General features: G+C 41.9%; 1 protein-coding gene across 2 annotated transcripts in view; it reads left to right on the top strand.

The window, feature by feature from the left end:
- The window catches only part of CDKAL1 (CDKAL1 threonylcarbamoyladenosine tRNA methylthiotransferase), an 869422-nt gene that overhangs the window by 655897 nt on the left and 188763 nt on the right, over positions 1-24762 (top strand). The gene's annotated exons all lie outside the window — the stretch shown is intronic.

Here is a 24762-nt window from a genome sequence, read left to right as displayed (position 1 = left end):
ATTGGTGAGGTTTTCAGGACACAGTGGAGCTGTGCAAACTGTTCTTATTTATAATAGTGGCATATAATTCTGGCACAACCAGCAGCGTTGCAGAGGTCTTTGTGACCTTCAAATAAAGTTGCATTAGCCAATAACTATGTGTGTGTGCGCGTATGTGCGTTTTATATATGTATGTGCAGTGGCGGCTTTCTTATTTTGCTGCCCATAGGCTGTAAGCTTATTGCCACCCTTTAGTAATCAAGGGATATTTACCTCCCGCCTGTGCGATTCCATAAAGAGTGGCCCTCCTCTTGCAGCATGCCTCACGGCGGCATGTGACGTCACATTGTCATGGCAACGCGTCATGTGACGTTGCACCGTCGTACCGGGTCGCCATTACAACACGACACATTAAGATGGCCACTCCGGAGAAGGTAAGACCCCCTCTCAACTCAAACCCCCCCCCCCCCCCACACACCTTTACATCTAATGTAGTCCCTGTAGCCGGGAGGGGGCTACACTCCATTTCAAGAGCAAGCGTTTGTGGTAAAAATGGTTAAAAAAAATGCCGCTAATTCAGCCATGTGGAAAATCCGCCTCTCTGTATATGGGTTAATAAATATATATTTCATTGGCAACCCCCTACATTCCTGCATTGTAGATCTAATCAGAGCTTTCATTCAAGTATGGTGTCACTGCTCTCACCTGGTTATGAGACCTACAGTAATAAACACGGGGATTAGAGGAGCAGGGGATTCTGGAAGAGGTCAGCACAATTAGTCTGTCCCTCAAATAACATAAATTATTTTAGTTTTAGATATTTTTTAAGTCAATAGATTTTTTTGATTTTTTTTTTTTTGGTTGTGACTAATTGGGCAGAATTGCACCTTTTAAGCATGTCCTGGTTATTTGCCTTGTAATTTTACTGTTTGTGATAATTTGGAACATGGTGAAATGTTTATGGAAATTTGGTGCTAATTTAGTCATGTACTGTTTTTTTATTCCCTTTACACCTTTATGTTCTGCAGTTCTTTGCGCCCCCCCCCCCCCCTTTTTTTTTTAAAGCTTTTGCAATTTGTACGGCAATGACCAGTACTGCTCATATTTAAATATTTAGTTCAAACATTAGATGTTGCTCTCAGTGTAAAGTTAAATTGGAGTGTGCCCTGTATTGCACTGGGGCGTGAAAGGCCCACACAGGAAAAAAAAATAGAAAAATATATATGAATATATATATATACACACACACTTCACCAGGTTGCAAGGAGGAAGAAGACGCAGCACACGGGTTGCAAAAAAAGTGTATATATATTTAAAATGCAAACATAGAATCCAAAGTTTCGGGGTAACTACGTAGCCCTTCATCAGGGAGGTGCACCTTACTGATGAAGGGGTACGGAGTTACCCCAAAATGTTGGCTTCTATTCTTGCACTTTAAATGTATTTACATTTTTTGTAACCCGTGTGCTGCGTCTTCTTCCTCCTCGCTCCTTTGAACCTCGTGGAGAATATTGTTTATATGACGCGTGCACCTGGCAATTTTGACTTTATCTTACACGCTCTAGGTGTGCTTTCTCCATGTGCTGTGTTTATATATGTCTTTCTATCTCGGTCTCTCTCGCTCTCTCTCTCGCCATTGCTCTCTCTCTCGCCATTGAGATAGATCTAAAGATCTCAATCTAGAGATTGATAGAGATCCATAGATCTATCTAGAGATAGAGATCCATAGATCTAGATCATATAAAAAAGGATGGATCTCCAGTAACAACTTGCAAACTTGCCATCTTGAGAGAGGTCCTACAATCGTACCGAAATGTTGATCAATGGAATAAAAATCGTTTGTCATTATTTATGGTTCCTGAGAGTGCCTGTTTCTACTATGTTTATGTCTATATATTCATCGTTAACAAGAGATGGAGAAACATGGATTTTGAAAGCTCATCAGAAAGAGAACTGGTCATTCAGTTGACAGGCAGACGAGCTTCAAATAATCCAAGTGTACACTCCAACATCAGGTCACGCAGACAATGACGTGAAGGACTTCTACCATGAAGTCAAACAAATTAACAGAAAATTGTCACTTCAAGATGATTATGGGAGATTTCAATGCAAAGACTGGTGCTAATCAGAAAGATGAAGCATCAGTTGATGAGTATCGTTACGGTAGCAGGAATGAACGTTTGGACAGATAGGTAGAATTTGCAGAATGTATAAACTTCTACCTCATGAATTCATTCTTCAAGAAGAATCGAAGTAGAAAATTGACATGTAATGGACCCAATGAAGCCCAGAATAAAATTGACTATATTTTACCAAGAAACACGGGATTGAAGACACATTCCTTAACCGTGTTGACACCAGGAGTGATCATCGATTAGTTAGCTGATTAAACAGAAGACAAAAACAAGCAACATTAAGAATTACCGCAAAGAATTTCAACTAGAACTGAAAAATCGTTTCCACTTGCTCAAAATGCAAAAGGACACTTTAACAAACGATTATGAAGAACTTCTGAAGATTGTACACTGGCGACACACTTTATTCGAGCTCGGCTAGTCCCACGAATTCGGGTATACTCGGGTGTATTGAGGTTTGTGACTGTTTTCTGCCCGAGTGCATTGCGTTATTTTCCAGGCAGGGATTGAAGCATTTTATTCCCGCTGGCTGCAATACTGCACAGTATATATATATATATATATATATATATATATATATATATATATACTGCATTACAATTCATGAATTTATGCCATCTGGTAGACACGCGAAGCATTGCAGCCTATTAAATCCTAATCATTATCATTTAACAGATCAGCCGCCCGTCAGCCAGGCATGAACCATGGCTGGGAAGGCAAACGCAACGGGGCTTGTCAGAGGTGAGGAGCGGCGCATTCCAGGTATCTGCCAGGTACAAACTGGGTATTTGCTCGAATAAAGTGTGTCGCAGCAGTAGTTGAAAGCGCAGAAAACAACAAGAGCAATTATTAACAAAAACAGGTTAAGAAATCATCTGACGTGACAAAACAATTAATGAGCAGACAACAAGAAATGAAGACATCTCAAGACGCAAGAATAAAAATTGAAGCAAACGTATAACTGAAGATGTAAGGAAATGTTACTGTGATGGGGGAAGAAGACTATTGAAGATAATAAAAGCTTAAAGAAGACAAAGCAGCGGTCGCTGACCTGTTGAGCGATGGAAAGCTCCTGAGTTTCCAGGATTTACGCACCAAATTCAATGCACCTGAACTAGACACATTTAAATTTCTCCAAATTTGACACTTCTTACAAAAAATGTCCCCAACGTTGAAATTTCCTCCTCTCACAAAATTTGAAAAGCTGTGCCGGGAAGGGGCACATCAAAAAGGTCTAATAATACAAATATACGCTGGAATGGAGAACCCAGCAAACCCCCCCCGCACACGATTACATGCTCAAATGGGCAGCGGAATTGAACATGGTTATTGACGGAGAGGACTGGGAAGAGATATGCGACTCAGCCCCAGGAACTTCCATATATACCACAGTGAAAGAAAGAAAATATATATAAAATAATGTATCACTGTTACCTTACCCCAGTGAGACTGAAACAAATATACCCTCTGGCCTCTGATCTATGCTGGAGAGGCTGTGGGCAAAGAGGGGACATGGCCCATATCTGGTGGCTATGTCCAGAGATTCGAAAATTTTGGCTTAAAATACAAAATTTGATAAAAGAGGTCACAGACCTCACAATTTGCTTTGACCCATTGACCTTCATATTGGGCAGCCCGGTAGAGGAAATTGATCGCCCAGTATGGAAATTAATCTCCTTCGTTCTCACAGCAGCAAGATGCTCAGTTGCGCTCTCATGGAAGAAGGTAACGCCCCCCACAAAACAAATGGTGAAGAAAAGAATCAACAAGGTCATGACAATGGAAAAACTCCCGGCCTTCCTTTAAAGGTTGACAGAAAATTTCTATAAAATCTGGGAGCCCTGGCTCACTCACTGAACCAAACTAAAAAGTATCGAATTAAGCTACCCGTATGCGGAAGAGCCGTGGGGTTGAGTTGGGGGAGTCCGGCCGACCGAGGGGAGGGAGGGTGTCACCCCCCCCCTGTGCCCCAACCACCACCACCCCCCCCTTTCACTCTTTTCTGCCCCCCTCTAGGCCCTCGGACCATTATGTGGTCTTAGGGTCAACCCCCTAGGTGCTATACCCCGACTTCTACCACTCAAACAAGGAAAATTCGTATTGTATTAGGCCAAATGTGTAATGTATGTAAATCTAAAGATGCCTAATAAAAATGTTTTTAAAAAAAAGACAAAGCAGTGATTTATGGTTGGGAAGAAGCAAATAATTGTACTCAAGACAATGGAACAACAGTATAAGACATGCGCTTATCATAGAAAGTTTAAGATTTCACCATGAAATTGCATGCGAACACAGATAACACAGGGCATAATCCAGCAGAAGACAAGAGAGAAGAAACCACCAATGATGTAGCATGCGTCCTTTCAGATGAAGTGACAAAAGCAATAAAATCCGTCAAGAATGGGAAGACTCCTGGGGAAGGTGAAATAACAACTGAAATCTTGAAAGAAGCTGGGGAAGAAGTAGAAAAAATACTTGCAAAACTCTTTACATGCTGCTTGAAGAACAGGATGATTCAAGAGCAATGGAGTAATGCCATGGTTATCATGATCCATAAGAAAGGAGACAAAGAAAACCTCAAGAACTACAGACCAATCTATTACAATCACTTACAAGATATTTACAAAAATACTCACCAATTGTCTACCCTGGACTTTGCCCAGCCTAGAGAAAAAGCATGATTTCACAGTGGATACAACACAATAGACAACATCCAAGTCATACTACTTGGTGATTTCCCTAAATAATAAATACAATCTGCCACTCATTTTAGAATTTGTAGATTAGGAAAAAGCAGATGATTCTGTCTACACCTCAGCGGTCCTAGATGCCTTTAGAAGTCAAAATGTTGAAGAGTACATTGATAATATAAAGAACATTTACGAGAATGCCGCATCAACCTTTCGATTTACATGAAGATACAAGCAAGATAAGGATCAGCAAGGGAGTGCGTCAGGGAGACACCATGTCACCAAAACTTTTAACGGCAACACTTAAATTGTTCAAGACATTAGATTGGGAACAAAAAATAATCGGAATCACTGTGAATATTTGAGTCACCTACGATTTGCAGATGACATTTGTTAATTTTGCCACAAGTTCAGAAGACCTCCAGCAACAAATAGGAGAACTCTACGAAGCAAGTAAGAATGTGGCCCTCCTTATGAATGACAGCAAGATCAAAGTGATCTATAAATGTCAAGTCTGCAAAGATTGAAATAAATGGAATAGAACTGGATGTCGAAGGCTGTCTACCTTGATTTTTTTAAATGAAATCTAAAGGAGAATAAAGATTGGATGGAGCGCATTTAGAAGAAACAAGAGAATATTTCAAGAGAACACTTCCACTGTGCATCAAGAAGAAAGTTTGTGACCCGTGTAATTTGTTGTGCTCAGGTATGGATGTGAAACTTGGACCCTAAATGTGAATATAATTCAGAAGCTTCAGACCATACAAAGAAGTATGGAGAGATGTATGGTGTGTATTATACGAAGAGACAAAAAAAGAATGAATGGATTCGCAAGAAGAAATGACCATCGTTGGACAAAGATGGTACTCAACTGGATTTGAAGAGAGATAAAAAGATCAAGACAATGACCAAAATTAAGATGGAAGGATGAAATCAGAAAATGTGTTGGAGCAACGTGGAGAAGAAGCTTTCAACCGCAGTACCTGGAAGATCATTGGGGAGAACTAGGCACACTCGCAGGAAATCTCAACAACTTAGTTCGTGGTGTCCTTCCGGTTCCCTGTGCTAGTCAGTCGTGGTTGCCCCATCAAACGATGACCTAGTCGACATACAGGATATCTGAAAAACTACTGCAAACAAGGCATTTAACCACTTTAGCGATATCACACTGGGGAGGTAAAGCCTTAACCCAGCAGTGGATCGACAAGGCCTGAAGGAGATATAGATATTTATAAATATATATACGTACATAAAATACACACACAAACACGATGTGAGGGGGAAGAATGGTTGATGTAAGGAGGTTACAGTGACTTGGGCTGTACCATTGCCTTTCTATTCCCAGTAGATGTAAATGTACCAAGGCATGGGAGTTGCTGGAAGCCAAAACATCATTGGTCGCGACTACCTGCTGACCTACGTGACGCGGGAGCATTAAATCTCCATGAGATATCGGCAGTACCTTCGCAAGTATGTATCTTGAAATTTATGGGGTCTCCTGTGGTGAAATGAACTCAGTTCAGCTCCGGAACCCCCCTGCTTCATACCTATTAAACATTATTTTATTTTTAAAAACTTTCTTTTAATGCGAAGTCGCTGACGAATACTGCCCACTCCTCCTCGACTAGGTACTAGCTATTAGAGGAGAGGGGCAATATTTATAACCACACTGTAGAGCTAAACAGGGAGTGCATGAGAAGCGTTGATTGGAAGCAGTAATGGCCGTGCTCCCTCTGCAGCGGAGAGGACTGTGAAGAGCAGGCCAACCACTCGATGCAAGGGCTCATGGGTGTTCCAACCTGTCCGGAGTAAACCAAACGAGAGGTTTTTATCTGATAGTAAGATATTTAGATATGTACAGTATATCTTTATTTGTACTGCACCCTCCATGTACATAGTGCATTACAGCGCTTCTACACGTGAGAAAATAATAGGAGACATGGGAATAAGCGCAACAGACATAACCGTAACCATTATGAAATGATTCTTTATTACACATTTTTATCTTTTTTGTAAACTACTGTTGAAAACTTTACCTGTCTTTTTACATGAATTGGACCATAGAAATCCAAAAAAAATACTGTATAGTGCAGAGATAACATACTCTTTGAGGAGTTGTATAGGTGTGTTCTCTCACTAGCCAGTAATAGCAGGACCACAACACTGTGACCAATCACCGAGGATTGGTCATGTCCTGTGAGAGATCTCACAGGTTGTTCAATTAGGAAATAAACATAATACTGTATATCTCAGAAATGCGAAATCTGTGAGCATGGTAGACTACATACCAGTACACTGTACAGATCCATATTGCCAAAGTTAAAAGAAATACTATAAATCAATGGTAATTAGTGTACACTTGTGTAGAATATGTACGGAATGAATGTGCCACACTTACTATTTTAGTTTAGGCTGTGTCGTTTATTATATGTTAGTAGCTGGCATGTCATCCAACACAAATGTTTTTTAAGACATACCAAAGTGTACTGTATATGTACTTCGTTATTGGTGTAGGATGTAAGAGTGAGCGCCCATAGAGTGGTCTGCCCAAATGGTCAAAACAGATCATGGCTTCATTTAAGCTATATACCTGTGTGACGGTAACTTTGTGACAGGCTATAATAATACACCAAATAACTGGGTTGAACTGAACGAGGCTTAGATATAATAAAGTATATGTATTCCTTAAGTAGGTGAACACAGCAATATAGTACAGTAACAGGCAAGAAGGTAACACTTACTTGGGGTTGGGGGATGAGAAGTATCAGATAGCAATTCTCCAGCAATCAGGTAACAATCAAGATGGTATTTGAAGACAATGGATATAGGGTTGACCACAGTTTATATATCTTTGTAACCCTATTCCTAACATTGAGTACAGGCTATTGGATAACAATTACCTGTATCCAATCTTTAACGTGGGAACACAGTTTAACCCATGCCCCCCAGCTAGTTAGCCCATGCGCACTAGGACCCTGAGGGTCTCATTTCTGTAGCCCCACATTTACATCAGGGACGCCGGCCAGTCTGCCAAATGGAATATCTGGCAGGATCTTCTTTGTTTTAAGTGTAAGATGTGACACTCACAAACCACTCCAGTTTGACGTTTCTCCGCCCTCAGGTAAACAGTGAGGGTGGCAAAACCTTTTGAACAGTACTTAGTCTCTAGACATTGGGTCGCCCCTCTGACCATCTGCTTCCCTTTGTGTAAAGGAATCTTCGCGAGTTTTTATCCCCGCCTTGGAATACAATATTAAAGGTGAAACATAAACATATTAAAATATCTGGTTCTGTTGGGTCCAGCGGGTCCAAACTGCCCAGTTCTCAATGCCGGAACTGGGACACCATATGGTCCAAGTTTCAGCCTGCTGCGACCTTCAGAACCGGAGATACACAAATAAACCGTTTCCTATTTTAATACAAAATTCTCCGCTGTAAATGAAATCACGGTTTTTCACTAAATCCCCATTGAAAACAACGGCCCCCGCCGCCATAGACTTTCAATGGTAAACCGCGGCCATTGGCGGCTATGGGAATCCGCCGCCATAGACTTTCAACGGGGCATCGCTGCCGTTGAAGCCTATGGGGTTTCTCCGCCATAGCCGGTCAATGGGAACCGGCCGCCATTGAAGTCTATGGGAAAAACTCCCGAACCTTTAAGGTGGTCCATACTCCGTCGGGTTGGTCAGAGATGGTCAAGGATGGTTCTGCAGCCATGCCATAGCAGTGACTACAGGTACCCCAAACCCTGGCCCTCTGGACCCTCCAGAACCGGAGATATGGGCTTATGGTTTGTAGCGTTTCTGACTTAGTCGTTTTCTTGTGCTGCTTCTGCCGCCGCCATTGGAACCTATGGCGCGACCCACTTTACCAGCACAACCCGTTCCGGGGGTCCTGGATTCTGGGACCCGGTGGTGGTCGAGTGAGGGGAGGCCTAGGAACTAGGGGCAAAAAGAATTTTATTTCTGGGTGCCCTAGAACCTAAGATTCCCACGCCACTTGACGTTGAACTTGACTAATCAGTGATCAAAGCTCTTTTTCAGACATTGTGTCCGCTTTGCGTTTTTGCGGTTTGGACGGCTGCCAACTCGTTCCTGGAAAGCGCCGTCGATGAATCTCCATTGAAGTCAATGAGCCCATTGACTTACAATGGGAAACCGCCGCTCCTCCTCTCGGACGCCACCTGCTGGTCTTCAAGGGAAACAGGTCCAAAACAGCTAGATCCGCCATTGAAAACAATGGAGCTTCAATGGCGGCCTATGGGACCCTGTAAAATGGTGCCTGAAAAGGCGGGAAAATTAAACAAAGGGCTATAATCAGTATACAACTATTAACCCTTGCCCTCCCGGATGGATCCCAGTGTGTGTGTGGTGCAGACACTGACATAATAATAAAACATGGGAACAGGGGAACATACATTTTCATGATATACCAAGGTGCAAACCACATTCCTGGACCGCAGTCCAGTTAACCCCTTGTCTCCCTGGTGAGGTCAGGGGGTGGCCATATGGGGTGCAACCCCTTTAATACCGGGCCAAACCCTCTCTCCCTCTACAACCTGGAACTCCAAAACCATAAAAATAAATAAAAAAAAGTAATGGGTTACCATTGTTTGTTTGGTAAGATAGCTGGTCGTATCTTCACAAAAAGGAAGAATAAAGGAAGCCCTCATTTAATCCCAGGGGATTTATTGTTTGCAGCTGGAATATCCATCAACACTCGCGTTGGAGAAGATGTTTATCCCAGTTCCCTCTGCGTTGCCCAAAGGGGACGTGTTCGATACCCATGAAAGTCAGTATATTGGTATTTCTCTTTGTGGTACGCTGCACGTGTCTTGCTACCGGCGTGTCAAGATCATTTCTAATAGCTCCAATGTGCTGGAGGATTCTTGTTTTAAGCTGCCTGTGGGTTTTACCCACATATACCTTCCCTCATCTGCATGTTATTAGGTAGATAACGCCGGTTGTAGTGCAGTTTATAAAGTCTTTGACTTTATAAGTATTTGTTTGGGTGGAGTTTGCAAAGTCCTTCCTGACTTTCATGAATTTATAGGCTTTACACCTTGCACATGGGTATGAACCCTACATTTCTTTACTAGCCATGTATGCAAAGATGGTGTCTGGAAATGGCTACGTACCACTCTGTCTTTTATATTCTTGGTATGTCTGCAAACCATGCTTGGTGTGTTTCCTAATACCTGTTGCAAATCCATATCTAACAAAATGTACCAGTGTTTTTTTAATATTTCTTTTATATCTCGCCATTGTAGGTGCTGTGCTGATAAACCTTATTGTATTGTCAGTGCTTTTCTTTGGATTTTTCATGAGTACTGCACCGACACACTTTATTCGAGCAAATACCCAGTATGTACCTGGCAGGTACCTGGAATGCGCCGCTCCTCACCTCTGACAAGCCCCGTTGTGTTTGCCTTCCCAGCCTGGGTTCATGCCTGGCTGACGGGCGGCTGATCTGTTAAATGATAATGATTAGGATTTAATAGGCTGCAATGCTTCGCGTGTCTACCAGATGGCATAAATTCATGAATTGTAATGCAGTATATATATATATACTGTGCAGTATTGCAGCCAGCGGGAATAAAATGCTTCAATCCCTGCCTGGAAAATACCTCAATGCACTCGGGCAGAAAACAGTCACAAACCTCAATACACCCGGGTATACCCGAATTCGTGGGACTAGCCGAGCTCGAATAAAGTGTGTCGCCAGTGTAGGTCTGATCTCAAAATGTTTAGGGCCCTATGATATCCTTTTTTTTTTTTTTTTTTAAACTATAGCCCCTTTCATAAAATCTTTTACTCATATCATCAGCTTGATCCTTATATTCTTTCAATGTAGAACAGTTGCGACGTAACCTTAAAAACTGTCCCGTAGGAATGTTGGCAATGGTATGTTTTGGATGATGGCTATCTGCTCTGAGCAAACTATTCGTAGACATCGGTTTCCTAAATATACCAGTTTCTAACTTTCCATCTTCCATTTTGAAGATTGTAATGTCAAGGAAATCAATTTTGCTCTTCTGGATCTGATATGTCAATTTAAGATTGTTCTCATTAGTATTCAGGACACTGATCAAATCTTTTAATAATTGCTCCGTAGAAACAATAGAATGTCGTCTATATACCTGATCTATAGGATAACTTGTTCCGTGTACCTTTCCTGGGACTCACAGAAAACCACTGTTTCCTCCCACCAGCCTAAATATAAATTGGCATAAGTGGGAGCACAAGTGGTCCCCAGTAGCTGTGCCCTGTACTTGGTGGAACAACTGGTTATCAAATAGAAAGAAGTTACGTGTCATGGTGAATTCCAACAGTTTCATAAATAAATCATGTGTGGTCTGGAGTGTATACCTCTGGCTTTTAGGAAATGTAGTACTGCATTTTTTCCAACCGTATGTGTAATGCTAGAGTAAAGACCCTCCACATCTAGACCCACCATATATGTGTTCTGATCAAGTATTATGTCTTCAAGTTTCGGTAAAGTATCCTTCGTATCCCGCAAATAGGAAAGAAGTGCACTTACAAAGGGCGTAGGACACGGTCAAGTTACACACTAGTGTTGGAAGGTCAGATTCCCAATACCGGATACTATTTGTCTACCCGGTGGTGCGATCACCTCCTTGTGTTACTTCTGTATTTTTACTTGACTGGTTTTTAATTCCTGCTTACATATATTTTGACAATGACATCTGCAGCACAGAAACCAAATGTAAATTATATAAATACTCCTGATCATGAAATCATTACCTTTTCTCAGAGCAACACATATTAATTTAAAATCTTTGCTCTTTGGTGGGGCAATACATTTTTTTTAGTTTAGTTTACAATATCAGATAGTAAAATTCCTGTTACTCGCTTCTCCGACTTTCGATGAGCCAGTGTAGATTGAAGCCAGTAGGCACCAATACATTTGCACAGAGCATGGTGGCGCCCACAGCATGGCATGCATGTACCAATATTGATGGCCCTGGAGTATTGCTGCAGAACACTGGGCAATGTTTGGAAACACCACTTTGACGGCGAAGTTGTTGAGATCATAGAGCATTTGTGCATTGAGCTTCGTATGGGGTGAACTTGATTGGTTACACTTTGTCCCATGGCCATCCGGCTCCAGGACAGGAAGCTCCTTACTGTACATAGAGAATGGGCAGATAAACCAAACATGCCTGTTATACAAAGTATACTTTCACTACCCCACGCAGAGATCCCCATCTGATATGGTGGGAAGCAGGGGAAAAAACAGGTACATCAATCAAATGAAATAGTTAAATCATTGCTAATAGTGTCATCTACTTCTAACCACAATACAAAGGGGACAGAAATATTCTGAATTGCCTGTGTGTGTTTGTGGGTGTATATAATATATATATATATATATATATATATATATATATATATATATATATATATATAACAAAAAACAAAACAAAAGAAGCGCCAGTTCCGTATAGCAAAAAAAATTTATGCTGTACAGAACTGGCGCTTCTTTTGTTTTGTTTTTTGTTATCATTGTGGTCAGGCTTGACCGAAGCATTGCCTCTTCCGTACTGACTGTTCCTATGCCAAACTATCAATTGATGCCTACACTATTCATTTATCACATTTATTGAATTTATCTTTTACACAATTTATTTTCAGAATTATTTTGCACATCTCATCACTATTATTCACGTACTAGCGCTACTATTTGTTTTTGTGTATGTGTGTATGTGTGTGTATATATATATATATATATATATATATATATATATATATATATATATATATATATATATATATAATCTTAATCAATGTGTGTGTGTTTTAGGTTCAGTGCAGTCATTCATTCAGTGTACTTGCGGTCTAGCAGGTACATTTCTGCCTTAATAATTGGACTTGTCTTTTAGGACAAGTGGGACCAAAAAAAAAAAAAAAGTATGCAGAAAAGTGTTTTTTCCCCCATTATTTTCTGACGTGTCTTGAAAGCTAACATTTAATGTCTGAAGAGAATGTCAATTGTCCGGGATGATTTTAAAATGCTACAGTGTCATTTTCTCAATTGTGCAGATTGCCATGGTTAGTCTGTGGCATTAAGTTTCTCATGGCCTTTTCCTACATGTTAGATCTGGAGTCTGCTAAAGCCTTATCGTGTGCACCTGTCAGTCATTACTGAAATTGCTGACAAATGAATGCACATTGCTTCATAATGACACACACAGAGCTGGAGACGTTTTGGTTGATTGTCCAAGGAATGGGGGAAGTGGAGTCTTGTAGATTTAAAGTAATAGCCAATTGAGAGACACGAAAACAAATTCTCTGTCTGCTGTGGCACACAAGTGTTTTAATCAGTCAGTGAATCACATTACACAAGTAAGTTAGGTTTATTTGGATTAGTTAGAGCAGGGGTGGCCAACCAGGTGGCCTGTGAAGGCATTAGGAATGGTCCACATGATGGAGCAATAAAAATGTACTGAAAATTGATTAAGGAAAGAAACAATACAAAATCATTCAAATTAAAGAACATGGCGGGAAACTTCTTGTAACAGGATCTTATCACTGTTTGAGAGAAACTGCCTCTAAATCCAGCAGTGTGCGGGTTAATTGCACACATGCAATCAACCAGACTCCACCTGGCTGATTAGGACTTTTAGAAAAAGCCTGATGTGAGAAACAAGAGATATTTTCTTGACTCATATTTGAGCTGACAGCAGGAGAGCACTGCACACAGACACTGTCTTGAGCACAAAGGCTGTGCTGAGATCAAGACACCCAGACACTTATATTTCCTGGGCACAGAGGACCTAGGAACCTGCCAGAGACTGACATGGAAGGCCACCTGCTTTACGGTACCTTCTGGGACTTTGGGGTGATAGACTGGTAATGTGAATATATATCCCTCCAGTCCTGCAACTGGGGTCTGGGAAAGTAAGTTAGCCCTTACAAAGGGATAGGGGTATATATATATTTATTATTATTATTATTATTATTTTTGTATGTTTTGCCTGGATAAAGGAACAGGCTCAATAAAGGCAAGATATAATTGCACCCAAATCTGACATCATTATATGTACCCCTGCACACATCTCTTACACTTCTGAACATAAATTTTGAAAATGAACCCAATTTTGAATAACTTATTTAACAATTAAAAATATTAAATACATCAAATCAATTTAAATAATGAAATTAAAATGAAACTCAAGTTATTCCCCATATTTGTTTTGTGATTAGACATTTTCGGCAATGAACTTTGTTTAAAAGAAGTGCAGATCTGTATTGACAGCCACTCATGTGGGCGCCATCTACTTCTGGTATCCACCTCAACAATCGATCCTAATATTGAGAAACCGTTGGTGCAAGTTCAGAAATCACATTGAGACACTTTACATCCAGATGGTTCTTTTTCTTTTAAATTAGGATTTCAAGTTTTCTTCTCAATAATAAATGTTTGTAATATTGTAATGTTTTTATTATCCTTGTTTACTTTTGACGTTATTTAGTTTAGGTTTAGTGATTGAGCAGTCACACAGTGGCCCGCCAAAAAATGTGTACCCAAAAAACGTGTACCTATTTATTGGCCCGCCTGGGGGGGAAAAAAAAAAAGTCTGGGCACCCCTGAAGTAGAGTATATTTTTGGCAGCAGTAAATATGCTCAATGTAAATAAAAAGGCTATTGAATGACATTTTAATTTAGTGCATGCTTTTTATAAATGCTGTCAGGGATGGGGTGGCATTAGTATTCTAAGTTATCTGTTTTCCTCTTTTATTATTATTTAAGAAAACATGTTACAGCGCCACTTTTTAATAGGGAAATACATGCGTTTGGTATCTTATATCAACGTGCTAATAAATATGCAATTTATTTTTGTACTCATTGCTTTTTTTCCCTTTTTTATTTTTTATTACCCATTTGTGTTTTTTATTTAAAGTACAGACATCCTTTAAAATGATTTTAAAGATCAATGACACCCTAATAAAGTTGATTGGTTTTCATTTTATTGTATACAGTGTTTTGAGCTTCCTGGGAATGTCTGAGTCTGTGTTTTCTTTTTATTTTAACCTCAATAGGTTGCGGCTAAATGAGGCAAACTTTTTTGGACCAGTAGTTGCAGCACTGAGAGAGCTTGAACCATAGTTGCAAACTCGGGGACGCTGCAAAAGAGACATTCTGTTCTGCTCCTGGTTAGGTTCCGATCAATGACGATCGTGCAAGTATTCTTCTGCATGTGTCAGGAATGTCACGGGCACATTGATCGAGGGAATAAGTGTGTAGAAAAGGAGCACAGGACAGAAATAGAAGTGGGTTTCCTTTGCTATAGTCTGTGAATATGGGCATGGACTTGATTAAAGCACTCATCGTGTATGCCTATGTGAGACCTTTTATCCAGGAGAAAGGATAGCAACATTAAGGAGATCTTGTATCATCAATTGTATCGGGATACAATATATTTTATCAGTGAGAAAGTAGCTAAATAATGCATTTTAAGCTCTAAGGATTGTCATTTTAAACCGCATTTCAGTACCACAGAGCCCTAGTGTATCACTGGCTCCCCTGCTCTGTAGAAGGCGATTGAAGTGTGGGGTGCAGTGTGCCTCTGGTTTCAGATTGCCAGCATATCTGTCGTATGTAAACACTGTTCCTTGCTCTGCAAAAAAAAAAAGGTGCTTTGGTAATTTCTAAAACGTTGGCCGGAAAAACACCATAATAATTGGAGACCTTCCTCTTGTGAATACAGACTAGTGGGGGAGACAGAAAATGAGATGAAAACTTGACAGATTCAAATGTACGGTGCTCATGTTTGATTGACAGAAAAACAAAGTGTGTTTGGTATTCCAAAAAATATAGATTTTCTGGTCCTATGAGTGTATTATTTTGAGTTATGGCTGTAAGGAAGTCCGGAGGTGTTACCTAGAAATGGACTTGCAGCAGTAAATTGCAACAACAATTGTAACATTGGTAATCACATTTCTGTTATAGTTAAGGTGAAGTTCCTCCTAATCCATAACCCTCATAGTTTCTTATGTTGGAAATGGCAACTATTTCTTTTTAACTCCCCCCCCCCCCCACAAAATATAAAGCCTACGAGCAGATATTTCTGGAGTACCGTAACATCAAGCAGAAAAGCGAGTCGCCATTAAAAGCCATACAGTAGTTTAGCGAAAGATAACATTGGCACAACACGTGTTTTCTCAGAATAGAGCACCGTAGATTGCACCTCTCCTTGGAAAACTACTACACACGTATTCATTTTAAAGCCACCCTAAGAGCTCAGACTCGTGCCACTTTTTTGTTTGATTAAATGTGACCAGATCACATGCATCATTGTGAAATATATGCAGAAATACTGATCTAAAAGCAATTTTTGTTGGTCATCTTAAATTGTTTTTCATTTTTTAAAATGATTGTTAAATCTGCTTTATATCTCGGCCTTAATCATTGCAGATTTGGATTTGCTTCTGCATTCTGCCCTCTGGTACACGTCAGTAGCTATTCCCTAATGCATGGGTTCCCAACTCCAGTCCCCATGTACCCCCAACCTGTCAGGTTTTCAGGATATCCCTGCTGCAGCACAGGTGGCTCAATCAGTGGCTCAGGTATTTGCTTTGAGTCACCTGTGCTGAAGCAGGGATATTCTTAAAACCTGACCTAATGGAAGTCAAAATCGGTCTAGGACATTTAGTCTCAGGCGTTTTGTCATAACCAAAGGTGCTTGGCCGCAAGTCGCCTCACTCAGGCGCCAGCCACTTCACCGCTATGTTAAGTCCCTAACCTTAACCCTTACCATAAAACCTAGTGTTTACTGTTCTGGTCCAAGCACACCCTGATAGATGAGTAGGGACAGGCAGGTTAACTCAATCCCATATATCAAGCAAGGGAACCTTCTTACTTGCAGAAGTGTGTATTTGGGGCCACATCATACAAATAAAAAGGGGGGAAAAGTACTGAGGGAACACTGGGACATGAGAGCAATGGAGGGGAAGGGTGGCCATGAGAGAAGTGGGCTAAATGCAAGATATAGGGATCGTAAAAATCAGTAACTTTAACAGGATAGGAGAGACGACTGCTCAAGATGGCTGCTGGTACTAAGAGACAGCATGCTGGTCTGGGCTGATGGGAAATTAACTGGGACAATACCACCTGGCATGGGGAGGGGGAGCAGTCCATCCTGGTAAAAGGCAGGGGGGTTGCCAAGGCAACTGACTGAAGCCAAGAAACTCACAAGGTCTCGCAACATTGTTGCAACAGCTAGGCTGAGGTGTGCTGGCAGCCAGAAGACAGAAAAAACACAATCCTGTTCCAGGACATTTAACCCTAAAACTAACGCTACCTCTTACCCTAAAACCCTTAACGCTTACCCTAAAGCCCTTACGTTAACTCCCTACCCTAACCACAATCCCTTTAAATTAACCCCTTACCCCCTAAATTACGCCCCACCCCTAAAACGTACCTTATCGCAGAAGTGGCGTCCGTCTGCGGCTTAAAGCCGGCGGTCATTTGCTCGCGGCAAAAATTTCAACGACCAAATGTCCCATTCCAAGTAAAAATATCCGGTCATGTTTGTTGTTGTGGTTTTGGGCCTACACTTGCAAAGCCGTGAAACAAATGTTGAAGTGACTGTTACAAATGGTAGTGGTCTTGCATAACAGACTACTTGCAACGCCACAATACTGGATGTTGCTAAGAGGAACTTGGACTTGAAAGCTGCCCAAAATCTACCTCAACAAAGGGAGAACATTTACTGATGCCGTCTCTTTAGACAGGTTTTGCAATTAAACCTACAGTACATGTATAGATGGACTTAAGGCATTTGTGTGTACAGCAATGGGGGTGGGTCACAAAGCATATTTGAAGAACAATTCATGCTATGTGGAGACCAGCAATTACTCTCTTTGCCTCCGTTAAAAGCACAAAAGAGTCAGGTGAATATAAACCCAGGCTGTTTTGTTTGTTCGTCCACTTCAGTTTAATACGTTTTTGGTTTGCGTTGGGCCGGGGAGTTTTTGTACAGTGCAGCTTGATTAGTTAACTAATAGCTGCAATCATAATACGCCAGCATGCACATTATTCTGCAATATAGAGAAGACTTTTTTTTTTTTTTTTTACATTGCATCCCTCCTCCTCCTTCTCCCGCTCCCCCCCCCCCCCCCCCCAACAAAAGTAAGACCTTTCTCCTTAGGACCCATGATGGGTGGGGTGTCAAAACATTTTGCTTTCACGCATTCCGTTTTTCTTTGCTCTTGAGATTACAAAAAAGTTGTTAATCACGTTTGCTAAATATGGTACAAATTGCTAGCCTTGAAACACTTGCAAGATGTTTTATGCCACATTTGCTCCAGAATGCCTTATTACTGTACACAGGGCCGCCAACAAGGTGGTCTGCTGGGGTTGGTGTCCCGGGCCTGGTGAGTGAGGGGGCCCGTGTCTGAAAAAAAAAAACGTAAAAAAAATTGAGGCGAGGAGAGCCAATCAGGCCCTTAGGGGAGATCGTTGCACCACGCGTGAGGTAACCATTGGCTTTCCGCTTACATAGGCGGATAGAGGTGTCAGAAAGCTCCACGCAGTGTAGAAAGGGCACTGCTGAGGCTGCGGGCAGCGCTCCTGAGGCTGCGGGTGGTGCTGCTCTGCTGCCCGGGGAGCTGAAGGCGCAGAGTCCTCGGGGGGTTCACGGAGGAGGAGCGAGAGAATACGGGTTGAGGCTGTGCGACCGGGAGTTTATAGGGGCAGTGATCTTCACGTGCAGGGTGTCCCGCTGGAAGAGGCTGTCTATACTGGAGGTGGAGAGCAGGGAGAGGAGGAGAGATAGTCCGCCCTACTGGAGAAGAGCAGGAGGAGGTAAGGGGGGGACACAAGGACCCTACAGGAGGAGATAGGGGGGGGGGCAGGAGGGGGACCCTACATTAGTTTGTGAGGGGGTAGAGAGGGACCCTACAGGAGTTTGTGAGGTGGGAGAGAGGGACCTTACAGGAGGAGAATGGGGGAGGGGAGAGAGGGACCCTACAGGAGTTGGTGAGGGGGGTGAGAGGGACCCTACAGGAGGAGAATGGGGAGGGAGGGAGAGAAGGACCCTACAGGAGTTGGTGAGGAGGGAGGGACCCTGGACCCTACAGGATTTGGTGAGGGGGAAGACGGACCCTAGAAGAGGTGGTGAGGGTACAAAGAAAAATGGACTAGGACAGAAGGGAGTTGGGTGGGGAAAGAGGGAAGGAGAAATGAGGGGTCGACGACACTTATTATTATTTGGGGAACTAGCTCTTATTATTACAAGTGACCTGTAGTAATTATATCACCATTACTATTTTTACTATGTAACTATGTATTAGTACTTGATTTATACAAGTATATTAAATATATAATATTATTGATATTTGTAGTATTATCCTTGACTATTAGTATTATCATTTATATTCACGTAGATTAGGGATGTCTAGTTCATGGTATTTAGCGAGCCCTGACAATATTAATACAGGGGGGGGGGGGGGGGTTGTGTAGGTCTGCAACCATGCCTTTCATCATTATCACCCAGCACTTCCACTGCAGCAAGGGATTCTGGGAAATGACATACAAATGAGCATTTATATAGATATAGATATATAGATTTGGTGTGTGTGTGTATTGGGTAGGTGTTTTTTTTGTATGCTTTTGGGGGAGGTTGAATATATTTGGGGGGGTTTGTATGTATTTGGGGGTGGGAAGTTGTTTGCATTGTGGGTGGGAAGTTTTTTGTATGGGGGGAGGGAATGAGTGAGCGTTGGGGTAATTTACAGAGGGAGAGGAGAGGGGTTGAGTGAGGAAAAAGAGGGAGTAAGAGTGAGACGCAGGGGAGATAAATACATGTGAGGCGGGGGGGGCAGGGATTGAGTCAGCATGGGGTAATTGATGGAGGGGGGTAGAGTGAGACTTGAGACGGAGGGGAGAGAAATACATGGGAAAAGGGAGGGAAATAGAGGGAGCTCGCGAGGTGTAAAATGGGGGGGCGAGTTGTGAAATAGGGCTCGCAACTGCCATTTAAGTAAAAGTTGCAGCCTAAAAAAAAAAAAATCATGCTAGGTGTGTTTGAAATTCATGCTCAAAATTATCCTTATCGCTATAAGTCTTTTGAAAGGCGTGGAGGGATTTTCCTGTGCATTATTTACACAATATATTCTGCAAGTATATTCTGAGTTTTTGTAAGGTTAATGACAGGTATTTAATAGCTGAACTTTCTAGCTGTTTATATTCACGTCACAGGAATGTGACCTTACTATCAAGAGACTTATCAGGAGACGTCTAAAATCACAATGACTCTTTCCTCCTGTGCACATTTGCGTAACGCTCATATTGAAGATGTAGGAATGGCAGCTATGTCCGCCAGAATGGAAGATTTAAGAGCATTAGTTTGAAATTGGTCAGCTGAAGATGTAGCCCATATTACCCTAAGCTTAAATGTTTTGCATTCAAAACATGTGGGGTCGCCCAGGGTGGCAGATTTCTAATACAGGGGATTTCCCCGAAACAGGGAGAGAGCTGGGCAGTTTCCTCCATCATGATTGGCTGTTGGGGAATGCAGCCAATCAGAAGAAGGTGTAAGGAGCCTGGGGGTGGCACAACGCAGAGGTGGAAACAGCATGGACTAGAGAGAGTTGTTTCTCACTGTGTGCTCTGCTCTGACCCCCCCCCCCCGTGTGTGTGTGTGTTTTTTCTGTGACTGTGCTGTGTGTGTGTATGTCGGGGGGGGGGAGGGATAATGAGAGAGGGGCAAAGAGAATGACGGGGAGAGGGGGGGTGTAGGAATGTTAGAAAAACTGTATTAGGTATAGCATTTTAATATTTCAGTTAGAAAAAAAAATTTGAAAGTTACTTGTGTGGGTTGGGTATACTGTAATTAGAAACCGACCCTGGGATATTTGTCGATCCATTGGCCCTACAGTTATGTTTTTGTCATTTTTAGATACAATATTCTTTTCAAGTTGGTCAGGTGCCCATGTATGACATATCCGTTCTAGTGATGATTGTGTTTGGAGTATACGTGCAGATCAGTTTGTATTTGTGGTGCTTATGCTTTTAGTCCTGTGTTTTTAATCGCCTTTGAATTTTGTACCCATTGACATTAAAATTATATGTGGAGGGCACATGTCAACCCTTCTTTCAGCCGTTGCTAATCAGTTGTAGGGGTCCCTCCTAAACTTGCATACACAGGCTTTAAGACACTGCTGGAAAGGTTGAAATCATGAAGACTTGTCATTTCCATCTAAAAGCCTGGCGGTGAGAACAATTTACACTGTAATGACCAGAAACCTGTTGTTTTTTTTCAAAACACAAATCTCTCTTTTTAGTGCAGTTAATGCGCTGTGACAGTTAAATGTGCAGCCGACTGCCACTGAAGGGTTAATACATTAAACCGGAGATGTGTATGGTGTCCGTGGTTGAGTAGAGTCGAGCAATGTGTTGTGTCCCAGATTTGTGTCTCTTGTAAGCTGCGAGTTTAAATATTACCTACTCGGATTTAATAAAGGGAGAACATTTCTGGAAATTGACAGCACTTCGCTTGCAAATTAGGAATCTGTGCAGAGATTTTTTTTACCTCCGTGCCTGCCGTATGTGAAATGCAAATTGAAAGGCAATTCTTGATACAGGTAGGGCAATGTTCTGTCATTCTGTGTCCATTGTTCAAGGCCAATACATTGTGATGCCGGCATTGCTCAAGGTCACTATAAGCATGCGCCCCACAAACACACACATACAAAACACTCACCAGGCCTACTTATTCTCCTGTTGTTTATATATCCGGTTTGGGCAGCATAACATGCTACAAATGCCACATCTGGGACCTTGAGCCGTCAAAAGTGCCACAAATGATTACCTTTTATATTCAGAGGCAGTAGGACACATGGGCGAGAGAGTGATATGTGAGGGAGTTAATAACATGGGCGGGGGTGAGAAGGATGGGGAGAGAGTGACATATATGTATATCTTTATTTATATAGTACCCATAGCTGTACTCAGCGCTTTACAAAAGAGCAATACAGTATAGGGAATAATTCACAAGGCAGCAAGCAAAGTCAGACAATAGGACAGGAAATTCCTACCATGGGGAGCTTGCAATCTATGTGGCATGTTGGGAGATTTACAGAGACAGCAGGTGAGGAAATAAGTGCAGTATATGGCAGTGCTTGGCCACAATGGTTAGTAGGAGCAACTCTGGGTGTGGGACAGTAGTCATTATTCTTGGCTGTTCATTTAAGAGATGTTTGGCATATACTGAGTCTTGGGGAGTTCCACAGGTAAGTGGCACTAAGGGAAAAAGGCTTAAGGGAAGAGAAATAGAGGTGGAAAGGAGATAGTTCTGGGAAGAGCGCAGGAGACCAGCAGAGGCATAGTGAGAGATGAAAGCTGATAAGTAGGAAGGTGCAGATGAGTGTACAGCCTTGAAGGTAAGGAGGAAATTTGATGTGAAGCCAGGAGAGGGATTTAAGGAGGACATGAGCAGAGATGGTTTTGGTAGAAAGTTGTGTGGCAGGTAGGCCAGTTAGCAGTATGTTAATATAATCCAGATGGGAGAGGATAAGGGCACGCATTATAGTTTTAGCAGTAGATTGACATAGGCAAAGGCGGATCTTGACAATATCAAGGAGGAACAAGCAACACATTTTAGCCATGCTGTGAATGGAGAGTGAAATGTAACTCCTATGCAACTTTTTTTAATGGCAGGATAGATGATAGTACCATTTACTATGATGTAAAGGGGATATTAGGCCAGGTTTAAGGGGAGATATGAACAGTTCAGTTTTAGACACATTAACTTTATTTATAAAATATTTTACCAGGAAGTAATACATTGAGAGTTACCTCTCGTTTTCAAGTAAGGCGGCGGAGCACCATCCACGAGGATATAGCCAGGGGGCAATCAGAGCCTTGGGACTGGATTGCAGGAGTGAGGATAGGGGTAGCTATATTTGCGGATCGTCTTCATAGAGATAAACCTGAGGCTAAAAGCGTTTATAAGGTCACCAAGTGATGGTGTATAGAGAGAGATAAAGAGGTCCCAGAACAGAGCCCTGAGGTACACCAACAGACAGATCAACAGAAGACATGTTGGCAACAGAGACCGGAAATGTGAGATGGGAGAGGTACATTATGAGGAGGACCAGGATTGAGCTTTGTTGTGGATACTAAGAGAGTTTAGTATATGAAGGAGAAGAGCGTGATCAACAGCATCGAAGGCAGCAGAGAGATCTAGTAAGATAAGTAGGGAAGAATGACCATGAGATTTCGCTAAATGTAAATCATTGGCTATTTTAGTGCGCACGTTCTCTGTTGAGTGAGGGGAAGAGAGGGTGGTGTAGGTAAAAAGGGTGACATGGGGTGGGCTGCGCCTTTTTTCTCTTCCCGGGGGACAAAGGAGCAGGAGGGCCTCCTCACACACTCTAGGCAGCGGCATAATGCTGGTGCACTCATTCATACTATTCTGCTCCTCCTCTTGCATTCAGGACTAGTGTTGAGCACAGGAGAAGAGCAGGACACTATTTGTGAGCGAGCTGACCTTGGTAGCAATGGCCCTCTTCACTGGGGGGAAAAGGAGGGAGAGAGCAGACTGCCAGGGGCCCACTGGGGAGAGAAGGCAGTAGTTGGAGGTCGCAGGTGAAGTCCCTGCATGCTTTCCACCTGTTGCCCACCGAAGCGCTATACTGTATGTTGACAGAAATATGTAGTAAGGTTTTTTTTTTGTTTTTTTTACTAGAAAATATTTATTAGAGTTACTATGTGCAAATCGCACGTGTGACCCCTAAACATAGTACGGTTATTCTACATGTCATCACTTCTCCCCTTTCACAGGGAAAGTTGTGACCACTTGCAGCTATTAACACATGAGGTTAACTGCTGTGTTTCATGGGCATAGATTGGTTGCATTGTATTAATTCCTGTATAATTACTGTATACATATTTTGTAAATGGTATTGTATATACACAAGTCTTTGTGTTGAATCAGTACTATATGATCTATAGTAGTGGTTCTCAAACATTCTCTGGGACCAAGGGCCACAGCAGGTTTTAGGCATAACCAATGCACTTGTACAGTGGTGAATGCACCTAATGTGCATATAAATAGTATGTTGGGTGGTTACCTAAGAGACCTGGTCTGGCTCAGGAGCTCGAAGAGAGGTTAGAATAACTGCTCTGTTTTCACCTCTCTATTTCCTGCCAACAATTTTTTTAATTGTGCATTTTATTCCCTAAAAAACAAACTAATAATGTCCGTTATCACGGCTGCTAAATCCCCTTCTATTTTGTGACATCACTAGAGTTCAAAGGGTATTATCTGAGCGGCTCACGAGAACACAGCTTCTTTGCGTCTCTATAGAATCTGAATCGCGAACAGCTCTGTGCTGTTTGGTTGAGCAATTGGGAATAAACAGCAGGTTGCAATTGGAGCGCTGAACTGTAGGCTTTTGGCCTTTTTAAAAAGAAATATTTAAATTAAATCTAGGGAAATATATATGGCTGGCAATCTGCTTTAAGGGGTTTCATGTTGATACGTTGGAAGCGTAGATAATTTTTTGGGGGACGGCACATTTTAGCAGGGGAGGTCTTCACACTAAAAGGAAATTCAGTACTAGTCACAGTAGCTAGTTTACAGCTCCACTAACTGTACAGTATATCCTGGCCTGCATCCATAGAAGGATCAAAGGCCGCTGTGACAGCTATGCTTCATCTTATTGTAGTTGAAACAGAATTCCTCAGGGTCACTGTTTGTGTAATCTAGGAAGCATTGCAGCCTTGAACATTGAACACACTACAGACTTTATATTTTAAACTGTGTTGTGGGAACAGGATGCCGTTATTTAGTTACCACTTGACACTCTAGCAACTGTAGGGGGTAAGACGCTGCTAAAAATCAGACTTATTCACTGTAAATTTGGAATGCTAATGAACATTGTCAAACCAGTTATCCAAAGCAATGCTTTCAAACTGCTTGAAGTGAC

Source organism: Ascaphus truei, chromosome 2 (genome assembly GCF_040206685.1).
Source record: "Ascaphus truei isolate aAscTru1 chromosome 2, aAscTru1.hap1, whole genome shotgun sequence".
Taxonomy (NCBI): Eukaryota; Metazoa; Chordata; class Amphibia; order Anura; family Ascaphidae; genus Ascaphus; species Ascaphus truei.
This window is presented reverse-complemented; position numbering and strand designations above follow the sequence as displayed.